We start from the raw sequence: 13,325 nt of genomic DNA, 5'->3' as shown, positions 1-13,325 counted from the left end.
AAAAATTGTTAACCTTTTAGTCTCAAAAGATACCTCTGGGTCTTCTGTTTTTATAGTAGAATTGGTTTTATTGTGGAGGATCATGGAATCTATCACCCACACAAGATCAAAAGCTGCACATGTCTTTTTGATTCAACATTGACACTTCAAAGCCTTTTGATTTATTTCTGTAATTGGTTAAATTACTTTATAGCCCTGGATGGTATGTATATGAGGGAAGTCATTCCTATTTCCCATTAAGTGAAAAACTGAGGTGGAATGTATTTATAAAAAACTTAACCCAAAACCAGTTAGTGGAGCTGTGGCAGCCAAGTTTCTTCACCAAGTAATATGATGTGACTTTAACTTACTTGCTAGTCCAAAGAAAATGTGAAACTGTGACACTGCCACATCCTCCTCCTTCCGTATACACTTGTACCCACTGCTCAATGCTGACATCTTAGGTCTGCATTTGGGGAAGTATGGGGAAGGCCTAAATGAACTGTTCAGTGGGTCATTTTACTTGGTATTGGCATTTTAATTCTGGGCACAAGGCAGAGGAACCCCAAATGGATAATGTGTATTTGGATGAATATTCCTAGAATTCAGAAACCTAGGAAAAGTGGAAGTGCCCTATTGAGAACTTAAGGTGGTGCTTGGCTTCTTGAATCCCAAAAAGTTCAGTCCTTTACCCTTTGACTCATCTAAGGTGTGATCTGTGAATAGTTACTAATTATTTGAAGTTTTATTGGGCTATAAATTCTTGGTTTGGTTATTCTACCTCAAACTCATCTTTAGGTTAAATGTACTTTCATACTTATTACTTATATGGAAACTGGAGAGAGATCAGATTAAAGTTGAAATTTAAGGACCAGTTTATATGGATTGTGGATCTTTTATGTAGGAAAAAATATTTCTTTAGTACTTGAAGAAAAAGCATCATATCCTCGTGTAATAAGGGTAATATGCTGAAATTTTATTTTCTGAAAAATCACTTCATATTATAATTGTAATATGTGCTCACTAAGAAGGCGTGGAAACGACAAAAAGTAGTGTTCTAGTAAGTGTTTAGCAACCAGCTCTCTAAAAGATGAAAAAATACCCTCGTGTAGGCAAATACTCCCATCATGGCTTATGCCACAAATGTGACATCACTGAAAGCAGATTGAAGAAGATATTTGCACTATCTGCTCATATGAGCCTGCTCTTACACAACACTGAGTGAATTTTTAAATTGCTAGCAATCCAATTTTAGAGCCATGGCAGCTACCAACATTTTGGTGTTTTCCAACTGACCTTTCTATGAAAATAACCATATAGTTTTGATGAAGAGTCTTGTTACTGGCTTTTAGTAAGTAAATCTGTGCTTTCCTATTCCAACATTTGACTCCATTTTGTTTCCAAACTGAAATATTATGTATACATGTAGGAAGGACATAATTATTCAGTAATTTTAAACATTCTATTTTTTGTTAACCCTAATGCTCTAAAAAGCATTTTACAGTGTAGTATTTAAAAATCTGCAGGAAGTGTAGGAGTGGTGAGAAGATCACAATCCTTTCAGGAACTGTTACAGTTCATTTGTGTGGCTTTGGTGCAGACTGCTTATAAATCTGGCCCATGGGAATATAAACACAAGAGGGAGAAGCTTTCTCTGTCCTGTTCATATTGGCAGTCCCAGTGTCTTGAATTTGTTCTAGAAATAAACTGCCTCCTAGTGAAGGACCTCGGGTCAAGGTCAGGTGGAAAAAGGGACAAGAGGTATTACTATGTGTCTCTGTGTGGAGATAGGCAGTCTAAGAAATTCTGTCCAAGGTCTAGGAGGAGCTGATGATGTTGCCACACTGTAACTCAATCAGAATCTACAGGTCACTCCAGTAGAATGCTTAATAAGGACTTTGTGCAGCCGTGAGTGCTAGGTCCCCAAAAAGCAGACCTAAATGCTTCTGCGGGAGCTCTTCTTCCAGAGTTGAGAGTGGACACCCTGTTCTCCTTACTTGGGTCTTTCTTTATCTGATGACACGGTGATTAATGTCTGGGGAAAGATGCTACTCAAGGAAGCAGGGTAAGAGATGCCAGCTGGAAGCATGGTTGGAAGAGAGTAGAGAGAGAAGAAAGATTGTTCATAGTGCATAAAGGGACATATGTAGCCTGCTGCTCGGAGAGTAACTTCTCTAAATTTGATCTTTTCCCAACAGATCCAGTTTCACTGTTTCCATCTGGGCTGATAAGTTTCTGCTCCTCTCAGGATCCTTGTGGAGGTGAGCATATGAGAGTCACAGAACACATGTATGTTTAATAATTAATGGTTTTGATTCACAAAACAAACAAAATGGCTGCAGGTGAAAATTTTCACAGCTTGTGTGAGTGTTAATTAGATCCAGTTAGAAACCCTGGCTCTGAGAGTCACTTGTTTAATTTAAATATCTCTGCAGAGAAACTGGTCCTTCTCAGTACAAGCAGTGGCTGGCAATGAGCCATAAGGAAACTTCAAAACCCATTTGTTCTCTTGGACTTTTGACCAAAACAAAGTCACCCATGCATACCTAGTCAGTGTAAGTGTACATCATTTGGTTACTTCAACCCACTGGAAATTTTGATTCCTCTATTAGGTAAAAACAGCTACCTACTATCAACATCTCTCATTTTGGGCTATTCTGTAAACCTGTCCTCCATTTGCACAAACAGTTAGATTGGAAATATCAAGGGACCACAGGAGGATGTTTATGAAATTTCATTAAAAATATGGCTTCAAAAAATGTCCTTTATTGGTATTCCAGAGGAGCTGGTAATGATTTCTTTTCCATCTGAGTCTGCTCCTCAACCTCTCCCCCTCCCCTTGAACTTTTGCTTGAGTCTAGGAATCAATTTTGTGTAATTTGCAAATGTGTCTTGTCACTGATTTGGCTGGATTTTATATATATATATATATATTCACTCTCCAGAATGGGAGATAACTTACATGACTTGATGCATACAATATTAGTTTCAGGTGTATACAAACCTGTGATTAGATATTTCTATAATTTACAAAGTTATTCCTTGATAAATCTAGTAGCAATCTAACATCATATATATTTATTAAATGTTATTGACTATATTCCCTATACTGTACTTTACATCCCTGTGAATATTCTTTAACTACCAATTTGTACATCTAAATCCCCTCACCTTTTCACCTATTTCCATAATCTCCTCCCCATTTGGCAACTGTCAACATCTTCCCTGTATCTAGGAGCCTGTTTTAGTTCCACTTGTTTGTTTATTTTATTTTTATTTATTTTAATTTTTTTAAAGATTTTATTTATTTATTTATCTTTAGAGGGGAAGGAGAGAGGGAGATAAACATCAATGTATGGTTGCCTTTTGTGCGTCCCCTGCTGGGAAATGGCCTGCAGGGAACTGGCCTGCAACCCTGGCATGTGCCCTGACTGGGAACCGAACCGCGATCCTCTGGTTCGCAGGCTTGTGCTCAATCCACTGAGCTACACCAGCCAGGGCTTATTTTATTTTTTAGACTCCACATATAAATGAAATCATCTGGCATTTATCTTTCTCTGACTTAACTCAGCATAATGCCTTCTACTTCCATCCATGTTGTTGCAGATGGCAAGATTTTGTTCTTTTTTATGACTGAGTCATATTCCATTGTATACAGGGTCCAGCACAAATAATACCCCATTTTTTATTATAAAATCTTGTATTACAAGATCATAAGCATGTAACTCTGTAACATAACATTATCACACTCAAGCATACCATATGACATTTTAAGTGAAATGTTCAAATTAAAACTGCCAATTATTACACCCATGTTATTACCCTACCAACCACACTCAAGCAGGCCTTACTTCTGCTGGACCCTGTATTTGTACCACTTCTTTTTTATCCATTCATCTATTGATGAACTTAGGTTGCTTCCATCTCTTGGCCATTATAAATAATGATGCAATAAACATAGGGATCTATATATGTTTTTGATCTAGTGTTTTGGGTTTATTTGTAAATATACCAAGAATTGGAGTCCTGTGTCCTTCTTTGTCTCTTATAGCCTTTGTTTTAAAGATAGTTAGTCTGATATAAGTATTACTACCCTGACTTTTTTGTTTTGTTTTGTTTCCATTTTCATGAGTTATCTTTTCCCATCTATTTACTTTCAGGCTCAGCGTGTCTTTCAATCTCTTGCAGACAGCATAGGTAAGGATCTTGTTTTGCTATCCATTCAGTCAATTTATGTCTTTTGATTGGAGCATTTAACCTATTTGCACTTAAAGTTAATTGTCGATAGATATGTATTTATTGCCATTTTGTTATTCATATATTTTTTTAATTTCTTCTCCTCCTCCCACTTTTCTTCTTCTTCTCCATCTTCTTCATAAGGAAGACCCTTTAACATTTCTTATAATACTGGCAGTGATGAATTTCTTATATTCCAAAATGCTGATTTGATTCCTGCTTCATCTACTGTACTGTTGCTTCCCTGTAATTAAGTATTTTTTCCCGTTTAGTGTATCCTTCATTTCTGATCGGGTCTTCTTTATGATTTCCATGTTTTTTTTAATGTTGTTTAAGTTCTAAGTTCCTTTAGCATCCTTAGAATCAGTGTTTTGAACTCTGCATCTGGTAAATTGTCTCTATTTTGTTTAGTTCTTTCTCTGGGGGGTTGTTCTGTTCTTTTATTTGAGACATTTTTTGGCTCCTCGCTTTGGCAGGCTCCTTGTATTTCTTTCTATGTACTAAGTAGAGCTGCTTTCACTCTCTGTCTTGCTAGCATAGTCTAATGTAGTAGGTGTTCTGTAGGGTCCAGCAGTACAGACTCCCTGGTCATCCAAGCTGGGTGCTTCAGGTATTTCCCCTTGTGGGCTGTGTAGCCTGGTCATACAAGCTGGGCTCTTCAGGGCACCCCCTTGTGGGCTGTAAATTGTCCTGTTGTAGCTGAGCCTTGATTGCTGTTGGTACCTCACTGAGAAAGATTGACCCTCAGGTTGATTGACTGTGAAAACCAATTGCAATCAAGGTGGAGGAGTTGCTGTGCAGGGGTTGAACCCACAAAACAGGACTTGCTTCAGTGGGGCTTTGGTGCCTCCTGAAACTGCCTCATGAGTGTCATTCATGGGGGTAGTTGGGTTGTAATCTGCCATGGTCTGAAGCTGTCCACTGGATATACTCTCTGAGGGGCCTCTTGGGAGGTGCAGGGCAAGATCATCTAGCACGTGTGCCCTGCCTGGGTCCACCTGGCTTGAGCTACAGAGTGCATGCAGATATATAGGTTCTACTTGTACTGTCTGGGCTGGGAGGTATCTTTAAGAGGCCAAGTTGCAGACTGAGGCTGGTTGCCACTAGTGCCAGGTCTGGAGCACTTGGCAAGAGGTAGAGATATACAGAGGCCAGATTCTTTTTTTTTTTTTTTTTTTGAGAGAGAGAGAGAGAGAGAGAGAGACTTTAGGGAACTCGGCCAAGAGAGGCTTTTTGTATGGAAACTTGGGTGGGCCTGCAAGTTGGGTGGGGCAGATTCTCAGGGAATCACCAGGGAGGGCAGTGTTGCCCAGGTTGAAGGAGAGTCAGATATGGCACCCACCTGCTGGCTCTGTGGGAAGAGGGCTCAGTGAAGAACAATGACCTCTGCCAGCATTTCTGTCTGGGAGAAAGCTGCCCCTACAGCCCTTGCCCTGAAGCCAGACAATTCTATTCCTATGCTTATGACCCTGGTGTGTTTCCAGCTGCCATCCCAGCACTGGAGCTCTGAGCAAGTTAGTAAGAGTAAGTCCACATGCTGGCCCTTCAAGAGGAACTGCCCGGGACTCCAGCCATGCTCCATCTCACTCAACCACAATCCCCACTGGTTTTTATAGCCAGAAGTTATGGGGACTTCTCATCCTGACACTAGAATTCTGGGCTGTGGGTTCTGATGTGGAGCTGGGATCCCTTATTTTTAGGGGGGCTTCTCCATCTGAGCTGGTTCCCTGTCTCTGGCCCTCCTACCAGTCTCGATGTGGCTTCTTATTTATGTCTTTAGTTTAAGGAGTTCTGTTCAGCTAGATTTCAGGCATTCTGAATGATGGTTTTCCTGTAATTTAGTTGTAATTTTGAAGTTGTTGTGGGCAATTCAGGGTACTGCATTTACCTGCTATCTTGATGGGAACTACATCTTAATGACATAAATAACACCCTTATCCTGAAAAGCTGTTTCTCCATTTCTGCTATTTTGTTTTGATATCTTAGTAGAATCAAGAGATACAATATTTTATGAAATTGAGGGGTTATCTAAACAGTACATGGATTCTACTGTATTATTTCAGGATAAATTCTACTCATCACATGTAGGCAATTGTTGGAATTTATGTTTTTCACGGCACTGTAATGAGTCAGAAGTGATACAGAAAAAACATGTGCCTTGGTCACTGACTGTCCAACTATGGGGTTGACATGCATCCCCTGTGGTCTGTCTGTGCAGTAATGGTCTGTCTATAGAGTAATGGTTATCTGGCTACTCACTGGGTGCACAAACCAGTCAGGAAGTAAAAGTTTGTGTTTGTTTTCTTATTTCTTTAAAAATTTTCTATGAATGTATTTGGGTTAATAAAACTATATAGGTTTCAGGTGAGTGATTCTATAATATATTATTTGTATATTGTATCGTGTGTTCATACCCCAAGTCAAGTCTCCTTCCATCACCATTTAATCTCTTTTACCTTCCCTTACCTCTCTCCAACCCCCTTTCCCTCTGGTAATCACCAAATTGTTACAGTGCATTTTCGAATTGGAGAGACACATATTTTCTCATTCACAGTGCTGGACATAGGAAAGCTTGTTCACATAATGATCTATATTGTCATGCTCTTTCTTTGTTCTTCTTTCTATCAAACTTCTATAAGTATGACACTTACAAAATAAATCCATGAGATTTACTTGTAAGAATAGTAGTTCCCCCAATTCACCACCAACTTCCCATCTTCTGCTTGCTATGTTTATCCATACATGACACTACATGATTTTTGCAGTTGTAGAAATAACTGGTGCTGAAAACTGCTCAGAAAAACATGAGAGTGTGAAAAAGATTTAAGATGGGGTTCTTTGGCCACTTTGGTTGCCTTTCTAACAGGAGGAATTCAAAGGATTAATCCTTAGCAAGGGGACCAGGACAGAGGGAAAGACAAATGGGAAATGGTCTCTTCCTTTCAGGGGCCTACAGCCTAGAGTTGGGGAAAGGGTGAGGAACAGCAGTCCTGTGTAGAGCTGCTCCCAAAGAAGAGGATAAAGTGGACAATTAGAAGGACAAGGTTGTGGGCATGAATGGTGGCATGGACATTGGGTGTTCAGGGGAGTGTCTCCTGTCCCTTTTCTCCTTCCCACTCCACCCTGTTCTTCAGCATCTCCCAAAGTGGACAAGTAATCTAAGGAATGACACATCTTGGTGCTTTATTACCATAGCATAAGATACAGCCATCAAATACAGAAGGAGAATATATATATGAAATCAAGAGACAAAACTGTGAAAGTCTATAAATGCCACCTCTCCCTACACGTGTCAAGTTCAGAATACATGCATTCAAAAGAAATGCCTAGTACTTTGTCACTTGGATTTTTAAAACTTTCATGTGTCTTTCTGCCTTGGAGTTTGTTTGTAATAATGAGTAATAGGTAAAGATGATTTTAATGGGTAAATATATTGGTGTAGATGAGACTTTAAATGTTAGTATCCTTGGAGGCAATCTCAGTTTGAATGCATCAGTTTCTTTAAATAATTCCTTTAAATATGTATTTCACCTATGGTTTATTTTTTTAAACACTTGGGCAAGGAACTGGTAGGTCCAATGCTCTTAATACTGTTGTCTTTCTTGGTATGTTATTTTTTTTATTTTTTATTTTTTTCAAATATATTTTATTGATTGTGCTATTACAGTTGTCCCATTTTCCCTCCTTCACTCCCCTCCGCCTTGCACTCCCCCCCACCCACATTCCCCCCCCTTTAGTTCATGTCCATGTGTCATACATATAAGTTCTTTGGCATCTACATTTCCTATACTATTCTCACCCTCCCCCTGTCTATTTTTTTTTCTATTTTTTTATTTAATTATTTTTCAAGTACAGTTTTCTGTCTATTACTCCCATCCTGTCCCACCCCCCATCCTCCCCCCTCCCTCCCATTTCCACCCTTCTCAGTTGTTGTCCATGTATCCTTTATATAGGTTCCTCTAAATCCCTCCCTTATTTCCCCTGAAATTCCCTCCCCTCTCCCCTCCGGTCACTGTCAGTCTTGGTATGTTATTAAACTGACAGAAAAACTGATTGCTCTTGATACATGAGGAAAGGAAGGTAGGTAGTGTTCATTATCATCTGTTTATCATCTAGAGCCTAAGAAAGATCTTTATTACTCGTGAAAAGTTAATGTATTTACCCAAATGCACAAGGATATTTGAGCTCTACTGTAGCTATTTTAAATACTAATTTTCAATGATACTTTCCCAACATGGAAAAAATGATGGGTTAAATTCTTAGGCTTATAAATGCCCTTAATGAGTCCATGAAAGGCCAGGAGACAGGCCAAATTAGGTAATATGGAAAGGAGCAAAGAGACTAAGCAAAAAAAAAAAATCCCCAAAAGCAAAAACAAAACTCATAGACAAAGACAATGGCATTTTGGTTACCAGAGGGAAAAGGGGTGGGCAGTAGAGGGAGGTAGAAGAAGGTAAAACAGGAATAAATGGTGATGGAAGGAAATGACTTGGGGTGGTGAACACACAATGCAATATATAAATGATGTAGTATAGAATTGTACACCTGAAACATATAATTTTATTAACCAATGTCACCCCAATAAATTCAATGAAAATATTAAAAAGAGAAAGCAAGGAGTGAAGGGGAAGTGGGTCACCTGGGAAGTGGGTCAGCAGGCAATTCATAATCAGCCCATTTGTAAGGAGACCATCATCTAACAACCTTTCAATTCTCAGAATTAGTTTATATATTTGACTTATTTTTTCCAAGCACATTGAGCTTAATGAAAATAGAGTAGTTTGAAATTACATTGGATTGTGTATTCAAATAATCAGTACATGGAGAAGAGCACCTATAACTGTAGAGATTTAAGGATCCTCAGGGTAGGAAAGAAGCCGATGCTAGTGCCCATTTTGTGTATATGAGAAAGTACTGCCCTGGCTGGTGTGGCTCAGTGGATTAAGCACCAGCCTGCGAACCAAAGGGTCATGGGGTTCTATTCCCAGTCAGGGCACATGCCTAGGGTGTGGGCAGGGTCCCCAGTTAGGGGCTTGTGAGAGGTGACCGCACATTGATGTTTCTCTCCCTCCATTTTTCTAGAATAAATAAATAAACATTAGGATGCATAGCAGCACAATTTACAATAGCCAAGAGTTGGAAGCAACCTAGGTGCCCATCAGTAAATGAATGAATCAAAAAAGTATGGTACATATACACAGTGGAATTCTATGCAGCAGAGAGAAAGAAGGAGCTTCTACCCTTTGCAACATCATGGATGGAACTGGAAAGCATTATGCTGAGTGAAATAAGCCAGGTGGTGGAAGACAAATACCATATGATCTCATCTTTAACAGGAACCTAAACAACAAAACAAACAAGGAAGCAGAATATAACCAAAGACACTAAAATACAGAACAGGCTGACAGTGTCCAGAGGGGAAAGGGGAGGGAATTTCAGGGGAAAAGGGGAAGGATTTACAGGAACAAGTATAAAGAACACATGGACAACAACTAAAAGGGGTGGAAATGGGAGGGAGGTGGGTAGTACTGGGGGGTAGGCTGGGATGGTAGTAAAAAACAGAAAACTATACTTGAACAACAATTAAATAAATTTTAAAAAATAACAGGGTCCGGAGGGGAGAGAATCATAGGGGAAAAGGGGATGGACTCACATGAACAAGTATAAAGGACACATGGACAATAACTAAGGTGGGGGCGGAAATGGGAGGGAGGTGGGGAGCACTGGGCAGGGGTGGGCAGGGCTGGGAATATAAGACAGAAAACTGTACTTGAATAAGAATTAAATAAAAAATAAATATAAAAAATAAAATAAATAGAATAAATAAATAAAATCTTTAAAACAAAAGAAAGTACTGCCCTTTGTCAAAGTGGAGAAATTAGTGATAGAGATCACTTTTTACCATTTTCCCTATGAATGCTGTATTTCTGCGTTGGTGTAGGCTTTGTTTCCCCTGCCTCTTGTATATTTTTCTTGGGCCTGTGAAAAATGGCTGTAGGGATAGGTGGCCTCTCAACTTCTCATTTGTTAAGAGAGTTGAGTTATCTGGGACAGACTTTTGGATATGAGCTACTGTTTGAGGATGAGTTTGTATGAATATATTCCTTGAGACACGGTTTTCCCTCAACTTTTTCATACACCATATATTTCTGCTATACCTTAATCTGCACCCCAGGTTGCTGCTAGTAATATTTCATTTCCCTCTTGTGTCCCCTCATTGATTTTTCAGGAGGACTCAGCTAAGTTTCTAAGTTTTAACTTCTTACATTGATCAGGTTTTTTTTCTTTATTATTTAGGACTAGTTCTGTGTGCTGGGTTTCAGTGCCTTTTTTCTTGTGCTTTCTCTTGTTTTCTGGCTCAGACTTTTGTTTTCTCAGTATATTCTTGTTTGTGGGGTCTCGGTATACTGATACTTCTGAAACTGAGGTATTTTGTGTCTGTCAAAAAGCGTCCATTCTTCAAGTGAATTCTATCTCTTTTCCATGAATGCCATCAGGCTGTCTAATATCTACTCTAAGCTTTGATTTTGTGTTTGTCTTGATTGGCTATACTTGATCATGTTTCATCTTTGATGTGCCTTTCCTAATTCCATACATTTCTCTGCCATGTGCCCTTATGCCAACTCACTTATAGTAACCATCACTAGAAAATCATCCGGTAAGTCTGTTAGTATTTTGTGCTGATAGTGCTAGACTTTTCTTCTCATATATCTAGATTATTTTCATGTTAATTCTCAAAAGGTTATTTCCTAATTGCTACTAGCGCATAGCTTGTGCTTCTTAATAATGTCCCATCTCTTGGCTCCTTCAATGAATGGAGGTGGGCATCATCCCATTCTGACGATTGAGTTCTTGTCTCTCATCAGTTTTTAAGTTCTTGGATCCTGGTCATTCTCTGTGATCTTTAACAACTTAGGCATATTTCCTCATATAATACTCTCTTGAAGATAATGTAGACTTGGGTGTATGTATTTCCTTTTCTATTTTTATCTATCCCTCCTGGTCTTAAAGAACTCATCTCTATCTGCACAGGCTGACCTCTAAGAACCCATATTAATATTAAGAATTCTTACTTTGAACTTAGTCTGTTTTAATTGTTCCACTGCTCATGTTCTCTGATTTCACACATTATTTAACTTCTCTGAACTTAAGTTTTCATAAGTATAAAATGGGGATTATAAGATCTGCCCTGGCTTCTTAAAGGGGTCATTATTAGGGAAGAATTGAAAAACATTGTTGAATGCTGGGTTTTCCCAAATACCACCAGAATTACTCATTGCTAAGACAAAGTTGAGTTTATCCTGACTGTGGTAAGGAAGAGCACTACCTTGACAGAGCCTTAGTAATGTCAGAAGAGAGGCAAAATGGGGATAATTGTGAGGTTTGGGAATTTGAAGATGGCTGTTTGAATATGGGAACTTGTTTAGGATTGGATAAGGGTCATAATATAATAGTTTAGAATTAGTGGACACACAAGGGCTTTGATTTTAATCCTATCTGCTATTCATTTGAATATTTTTCCAGATGTTTCTGGAATGAACAACAGAGCTATTTGCAATGTTTTTCTTCATGAGCAAGAGTTTACGTGGAATAGTAAAGTCATATTGATGAATGCAGTAGAATAGTAAATTATATTTGACAAGACAGCCAAAGAATAAAGCCAGGTTAATGTAGGCAGTGAGAAGTGAAGAGTGGGTAGATGCTCTTAGTTCCTGGCTTATAAAAGCACTTCATAATTTTATGAGTACTACATAAATGGTGGTGGTAGTCGTATCAATAAGTAAAGCATTTCACTTGTTTTTGATTCTTATGCTTTTTTTTTTACCTAACTTTAATGTTTTTCTTCTTAAACTCAGTAAAAGGAGAATCTTTAATCCAAATGACTAAGCTTCTGAAATGTCATGGAGCTCTTTTCAATGCCTGGGATCTACCTGGATTGAAAAAGTCAATCATGTAATCACTATACAATTTTCCTCTGCTATTTTAGAAAGTGACTAATCATGAGAGCTAATGAATGTTAAATTCAGGGGAGTTTCATTCAGGTTAGTCCTTCATAAAGAGATAAAATATTTGAAGGCAGATATACTCCAAGATGCTGATTGAAACAAAACTCCTCAGCTGTCCAACCAAAGGTAGCCTTCTGCCTTCTTTTTGTGAAAATGAAATCTTGGTAAGTCTTTCCTTTTTAGCTCCCACTCTGGCCTTGATACTGGTTCACTAGTTAACTCCAGCTGTATGGTAAATAGACTTAAAAAAACTCATTGACCTTAAACTGGAGAATAAGTTACTTAACCTATAGTCCAATGTGTATGAAATAGCATAGGAAGATTATATTTAACACTGGATCAAAAGTTCAAATTTAGTTCTCCCAAAAGAAATTGTTACTGCAGAGTTTGTTTTCCTTAGGCAACATAAACTTCAAATCAGTATTATTGATTAATCCTCTTTTAATTTGATAGTCAAGTGTGATTTTCTCCTAATAGCTCTGACACTATTGTAGAAAATAAATGAACACAAAAGAAGGAGCATTTCTCCTTCAAATGAACACAAATGAACATATATATACACACACACATATATATATGATTATATAATATGAAATTATGTATATTTATATATAATGTTTCATATATGTGAGAAAATATTTATAATATATCACTATATTTTATATTGTATATATTCCATATATAGATTTGGTTTAATACTTAACAGCTTAAAACAAAATAATTATTATTTCAAAGTTTCTATGGTAAAAGAATATGGATAGGACCTAACTGGATGGTTTCGGCTCAGGGTCTTTGACAAAGCTATGACTATGTTTTTGGCTATAGCTGTATTTTCTCTAAGGCTCACCTGGAGGAAGATCTACTTCCAAGCTCACTCATTTGGTTGTTGCCTGGCCTTAGATCCTCAATAGCTCTTGGATGGAGACATCATATTTTTTGCCTATTGGGCCTTTCCACAGAGCAGCTCACGAAGTGGCAATTGGTTTCTCTCAGAATGAGTGAGATGAGTGAGAACTAGAGAAGATGCCTAAGATGGAAGCTATGGTCTTTTGGTAACACAGTTTTGGAAGTGACATCCCATTACTCTGCTATGTTCTTTTTGTT

Source organism: Sturnira hondurensis, unplaced genomic scaffold, assembly GCF_014824575.4.
Source record: "Sturnira hondurensis isolate 20B ecotype Veracruz unplaced genomic scaffold, ASM1482457v3 Scaffold0004786, whole genome shotgun sequence".
In the NCBI taxonomy this organism is placed as follows: domain Eukaryota; kingdom Metazoa; phylum Chordata; class Mammalia; order Chiroptera; family Phyllostomidae; genus Sturnira; species Sturnira hondurensis.
The sequence above is the reverse complement of the archived record's forward strand: the minus strand, read 5'-3'. Positions refer to the sequence as shown.